Below are 7,158 nucleotides of genomic sequence, written 5' to 3' on the forward strand. Positions count from 1 at the left end.
CATTAGTTATCACTGTCACACAGATCCCTGGACACAAATGGACATATTAACAACGTAAAGTGGTCATAATGCACTTTAACCTCATTAAAATTACATGGAAAAATGAGTAGAGATACGCTACTAAAGCTGTGTCTCCACCAATATGAAAAATATGAAAATGCATCTTTTCTTATTCCTTTAGCCTTTCCATCCCCACCAACAATACAATTTCAACCCCTGAAAATGCACGTTTTCTAATCCTCTCTCCGGCCTAGCTTTTTGAAGACGAAGATGTATTATTTTCATGTCATCTCTGTGGTTGACTCTTAGCGATGCTGCTTTCTCTGTTAGGTATTTAGATTTCTGTGCTGAATGTTCAACACTGGTATGTGCAAGAAAGCGTACTTTATGTTCATGTTGTCAAAACAAACATGGCAGAAATGACATAAATTATAAGGTCATGCATCAGACAGCCAGCACTGTTTTCTGTCATTTTCATGTTTCAGTGCACAAGGGAAACTTTCAGAAAACACACTGAAAATGGTAGTTTTCACTAGCTTTCACTTACTGCGAAATTCCCAAATAACAATATCTAAAAACATGTAAAACATTGCATCTGTTTTTTCTACAGTTTTTAACAAGCGACTAAACAAGCCTGTTTTCACGCATAGCTGTTTTTAAATAGTGAATATTGTACTTTTTAACTCTAGCCAAAGCGTGTTTTTAATCCATCGACATCTCATTCGTCCTCACCCTCTTCTTCTGGTGATTCAGATCATAGGCTTTAAAAGCAGACTGTGTTAGTGAAGAACATACTACCAATGAAAAGAAAGCAAAATATTTTCTGACTTCATCATGCTTTGAACACTGAAAAGTCACCAATATCAACGTTAAAGATATAATCAATCTAAACACTTCCTCGCTGCAGTGTTTCCTCTCAAATCACAACCCACAGTGTGTTCTGTGTATGCTAGATTAGGTGGAGCTTTCTGAATTGTGAGGTAACAAGTAGAAACTTCGGCTAGATTTTCCTGGTCCTTATTATGTTTTCAAGTCAAGTAGGCACCACACAGACCCAAAGTTTAACCCCTGGGCAGAGATTTTGTTAAAACTGCTATAAACTACTGCTTTATGGAAAGATCAGCTTTAAGACACATATGAACATGTCTACACCATGACTGCCTGGGTCTGTGATTAATAATAAAACTAGTAATGTATCCTATAATTAAATAACAGCGCTATTCTTTTAAAACACACAGCTCCTAACCACTACTTACCCTTACGGCTAAATAGGTCATTGGAAACCAGTCACGGAATTATACACCACAGGTCTGTTCCTGCAGCTTTCTCTCCCCTCCCTCCACCCATCCTTCTCTCTCTCCTTTCCATTCCTCTTTCTGTAGTTCTTTCCATTGGTCAGGTTCCTGTGCCACACATTCCGAGGATGCCTGGTACATATGGTATAAATTCCATTCAGTCTGGTGAGGCCCTCTATGCTGTCTGAACTGCTCTGTGCTGGACGGACTCCACCCCGCCTCAGAGCCAGGCCGGCATACACTCCCTCCCTCGGTCTCATAGAAAGAGCCTTAAGGAGTCAAAAAGATTCTTCAATATGGAATGAACAAGATTGGACCAAATGGAAAAGTTCCCTGCAATGCCTCTTTATATGTGGCTCATGTCTGTGGCTGATATTCATTGTCAAAAAAAAAAACCTTAAACTGGGTTACACCAAACCCACAGGCCATTTAATCAACAAGCCCCTTAGGAAAGATGGCACGGGGAAATTAATTTCAAATGACTATCCATGACACCAGCAATCAAAACCAATTTCAAATAACTACACAAGCTGACAACTGGACTACTTCCTGTTTGACTTTTCCATATGTTGCAAATATGTCAAAGTGTACATATGAATGTAGTCTAAGGCTCAGCGCTGCTCTGGAATGGAGCCATTAAGAAGGAAATGTTTGCAGGCCCAGTTCCATCACAGGCTTGTCTGAATGTCCAGCATTCGGTCCCAAAGGACCACGCGGCTGCACAGACAGGAAGCTCCACCATCTCAGAGACAGCAGAGCACACTCAAACCAAACGCCTGCCTTCCCACATGGACAAGGCAGAGACAGCTAACTGCCAAGTGGAGAAAATCACTTTCACAGAGAGCCTCACACACCCCCACAAAGCCCACTCAAAATCTGTTACACCAACCATACATTACAAACCAACAAGCAAAGGCAAGACTGTGCACACAAATCCCACCAGAGCTCTTCAACCCACTCACAGGATCACGTGCAACAACTTCAGCACAGATAGCAGAACTGTGATATAACTCTCAGGGTGTGGCCCTAACTAGCATTTTTCTCCTTGGGCCAATGAACACTAGCCACTGGTCAATATTAATTTCCAGCATTCATTCCAAAGGCCACAGTCACATCCTTGAAAAAAGGTTTCACTCTGTTGAGCTGCTCCTACAAGCATGATGAGTTACAGAAGAATCAATAGTACAGAGCAGAAACTCCAGTCTCCAGAATGCTCTCTCACATTTTTCACAGACGTTCTTCACACTGAACACATCTTGGCCATAAAGGAAAACAGACAGGGAGAGAGCAGTGGACAAGTGCGGACCTTGAATAACAATCATGTCTCATTTCTGATTTCTACATTTGAAGTCTGGCTGTCTGGAGACCGGCCCAAAGAAGCACTGAGACAGCCATTTGTAGACATTTGTAGCCATTTTTCCAGCCAGACTGGGATAACAACTAGTAAATGTGACTGAATTAACAGACACTGTGATCACCAAGCAAACATTTACTGAGAGTGTTTTTTTAAAAAAAAAGTATCCCAGCACCTTTGAACACGAATTTCTTCAGCAGGCAATCCAAGTAGGAATTCATCTCCTGTTTGTTTCCGTACACAGAAAACAACATCGGGCTTTAAGAAAGATTTGTGTGTGCGCGTGTGTGTGTGTGTGTGTGGGGTGTATATTTTATTTGCCATAAGGAATGATTTTTGTGTGAAAGAAAAAGCTGTTTTTAATCTATGTTTTTTTTTTCCCCTTTGTTATGTCAAGTGTTTCAGTAAAAAGAAAAATAATTCATATTGTTTTAATCTTAGTAGTTTTTAAGAAATATATTGGATGGGTACAGCTGATACTCAAGATTTCCATGTCAGTATCTGTAACAGAAAGGAAAGATCATCACTCCGTCGCTAACAAATACTGATATAATCAAGCTTGTCTGACATTTCTATTGGTATCACCCTGCTTAGTGCTGTTTATAAAAATACCACTTACAATTTGAAAAGAACTAAATGATGTGTTTAAGGAAGTTTTAAATATTTTACTTGATCGATTATATTGTCACTTTATAATTTGGAGGCCTACATATACTAGACATCGCTCTTTTCTGAAACAGTAAGATGGGTAAAAACCTGAATATGTTGTTAATACAACTGTTTCTTTTTTAGTATATATAATAATAATACATATATAATATAATATAGTATAGTATAGTATAGTAAAAGCAATGGGTTAATCAGGCTTAAATTCACTGAATATATATATATATATATAATCAGAAGGCCTGTGTTAATTGTAAATATGTTGCTGACAGGTGGCTGGTTAGCATAAGTATCACATTCTGTTTTGTTCTGTTTATTCACCGGCTTAGTGTTGCAAAACAGAAAGGAAAGCTGGGTGCCACATCTGCGATCCAGCTGCCATATTGGAAGCAACACAGAGCCAGGTGACAAGAAAAAAAACAACATAAAATGTATTAGTAAGCTGTTTGGCCACCACAAGCCTCCAGAGTTGCTTCGGTGAACTTGGTATAGATTATCCAAGTCTCCGGAAATGTACAGGAGCAGAGAAATGCTATTATTTCCCAACAAAAAAAAATCCCCTCAGGTGCTGGTGAAAAGTTCTATACTGTATAACGGCCAAAATCTCCCCTAGATGTTAACCGAGTTGAGATGTGGTGACTACGCCATAGGCTATATGAATAACATCCGTTTTACACAAATGAAGTTCACTGATGCCTCGAGCTGTGTGGATGTGGACATTCTGATCCTGGAAGCGGCCACTCCCAGCAGGATAGAAATGTTTCATCACAGACCAAAGGTGATCAGTCAGTATAACTATGTGATTTACAGTAACCCTTCCCTCTAAGAAGGCAAACCCAAACCATTCCAGATATACCCTGTAAGTCTTAACAGCGGCAGCAGGCTTTGGTTTCATGTCAAACCCATGTGAACAGTAAGTACTAGGCCTGTGATAATACGGTAGACTGGTAGATGGCGTACTATTTTCACATACTGTTTAGTACTGAAGGTTTATGTGGTTTCGGGAGCTGAAGTAGGGTTTTTTTTGCAGATACGTACGCATTTTACATTTTCGCCTGCGTAGTCAGTAAAACGGATAAGAAAATGAAATGATATTCAATCACTACAGTGTCTATAATTACATTAGGTTCAATTAACATTTTCTTAAGGGGAAATAATCTACTTTCATTGTATTGTAGTTGGTGTTCAGTACATAGTTTAGGTATTTGACACGACCTGGGTGAGTAAACAGTATAAACTTCTACTTTTATACAGAACACTTCATACCTTTATACCAGCAGGCTGTCAGTCAGACAAGCAGAAATCCATTAGGCCTTGCAGAACTGAGACGCACCAGACGAACATTTCTACTGTTTACACACTATGTGTGGAGTGGAGGAAAAGGAAAAAGCACTCTTTGAAAACCTGTGCTGACGTGAAAGAAAAACAAACGAAACAAGAAACTTTATATGGGGAAAAACTTGCTCATCCATAACGCAGTGTTCAGGGTGGGGCCGTGCTCGCTCCTGAGAGGAATCAGTGGCGATGCATAGCCTATACACAGCAGACTAGTCAGCTTAGAAGCTTCAGACCTTTCAATGAATGAATGAATTCATTAATTTCAACCTGCATCTTATCGAACATTTATTACCCTACATGTGAATATTTTTTTACGATAAAGCGCAGAAATGAAACGCCGTGATAACGCCCAATGACCTGAAGCCCATCCCTGCACAACTTTTCTCAGATAACTGGTAAAGGGGAGAAAAGTATGAGATTACAGTACATTTTAAAGTGTTCAGTCGGTGTATTATAAACCTGGTGGTGTATGTTATTCTATGATTGATTGATTGATTCATTGCTAGGCTATACGCGTTTAATAAGCGCAACAGCACGTAGTTTAAAAATGACCCAAGAACATTCGAGCACACTCCGGACCACACTACTGTCGCAAAAAAACTTCCCTGGTATCTAGGCTACTTACTTTCTATACGGATTCCTCAATGTAGCCTTGGTATCTTCACCAGCACTTCTCCTTTCGAAAGCAGTGCGAGTCCAAGTTTTAAAACTTCACCTAAACACACAGACTTTGTTGTCCGTTCGCTTGTTTAATCGAGGACCTCACCCCGACATGACTGAGCTCTTCTCACCGACTCCAAGCTCACGCCCTGTTCAACTCCCCAACCATCCCTCCGTCTCTTAACAATTCGCATTTTCCAATAATTACTACATATCTGTTATACACTCTGGTGTGGTTTCCCGTTACGCTGCCAGAAAACTGTACAGTTTTATCGAGCACCGCTCTGCAACATTTCACACATTAGTTTACACTGTAGCCTAGACGGCTGCTTCCTTCCTTCCTAAAATAAATAAATAAATAAATAATCTCACCAGATTGTAATCATACAAAAAGTGACCTGTCGTCAGTAAACAATCCGAGCTCTTGATCAAAGTAAAATCCACATTGAATTATAGGTCGGGAAAATGGCATTTCGCAGAAAGCCACACCTTAACCCTAAATCAATGCTGACAGTTCACACTGCTGCTGTAGAACTAAAAGGTGTTTATGAGCGAATGCGTGTAAAATGCAGCCACAGTAACTACTAATACTACCTTGTCAATAACTGGATTAAATAAGATTGTTCCATTAGTCTGTCTCTCCCCGCGGTGTGTCCGTCTTCCCGGTGTTCACATCGCCTCCCGAAGTCTGTCCGCTTCTACTCCTCTCATACCGGCTTCTCCTCCGATCAGCTGGCAGCGCCGTGACGTCAAACTCACCAGATGACCAATCAACTCTAACGTCAAAGCCTCGTTATGACGCCCACGTTGGAAAGCTGTCGTGATCGAGGCGCGCATTCGCCAATCGGACGCCTCTACTCGGGTGGCTGGAAAACGTGTTGACCAATAAGATGCCTCTCCGACCTACGTTCCCTATAAAGCGTTCGAAATCGTATGGATGCCAGGTCCTTAATTTTCCCACGTGATTTGCACAGCCTACTTTTGAACCGCTGCAGTGGATTGGGGCTTGTGCCACGAGTCCCCTGGGACAGGCTGCAGGTTTCCCGCAACCCTGTGTAGGATAAATCAGTACGGAAAATGGGTGTGGGTGGGTGGATGTATTACAGTTACAATCTTTGGAAGTTAAGTGACGTTTCATTGTGATTTACAGTAATGTCTTTCTCTCTTGTGAATCCTTCTGTCTCTTGCATCTCCTAGTAATTACATTAAAAATGCCATGCAATTAGCAAATGTTACAAGAAGTTTGCATTTCACAAGCTCATTATCCCCCTTCATAAACACTTGTATTTATATCATCATTAATATCTGACATAAGCTTAAACCATTTTATATCATAGCTTCATAGCTATGCCAGATATTAGCCTATTATTTATATAATGCATATCTTTTACAAAGAAATCAAAGTCAGACAGATCAGCGCATGTGAGCGCTGGACATCATGGACCGTTAAGTCTATGCACAAAACTGAAGCTGCTCTGAGCTTAGTTCCAACCCAAACATCATATTTTTCCACATAGTTGACTATATTCTTCCATTACATTATCAGGATGTTGCTGTTCCCATACTGGATATATGGAATTTCCATGAATTTTTCTGGATCAGAATTTTGTGTTTCCATAACCAGTTATTATGGTATTTCCCATAGTTGCCATGGGATACATTAGCATCTCGTACACACTCCTTTTGATCCCATTCACAACATTATCCAACTATATGTAATGTGTTAGTGAATTCACCTACTCAGCCATGATCTAATTATGACAATATATGTAATGATATTCAGCTATTTTAGGACCATTGTGAAAGATCTGTTTAGGAAAACTGCAAATTTTAACACTTTTTCAT

The 7,158-nt window shown here is 40.2% G+C and overlaps 1 protein-coding gene across 1 annotated transcript in view; it reads right to left on the reverse strand.

Annotated features, from left to right (window-relative positions):
• Positions 1 to 6,038, reverse strand: part of aipl1 (aryl hydrocarbon receptor interacting protein-like 1) — a 28,720-nt gene extending 22,682 nt beyond the window's left edge. Inside the window, exon 1 of the mRNA XM_058414219.1 lies at positions 5,908 to 6,038. The gene's annotated coding sequence lies outside the window, so the exon portion shown is untranslated. The remainder of the gene's footprint in view (positions 1 to 5,907) is intronic.
• Between the last annotated feature and the right edge of the window lie 1,120 nt (positions 6,039 to 7,158).

Source organism: Hemibagrus wyckioides, linkage group LG17, assembly GCF_019097595.1.
Source record: "Hemibagrus wyckioides isolate EC202008001 linkage group LG17, SWU_Hwy_1.0, whole genome shotgun sequence".
Classification (NCBI taxonomy): Eukaryota; Metazoa; Chordata; class Actinopteri; order Siluriformes; family Bagridae; genus Hemibagrus; species Hemibagrus wyckioides.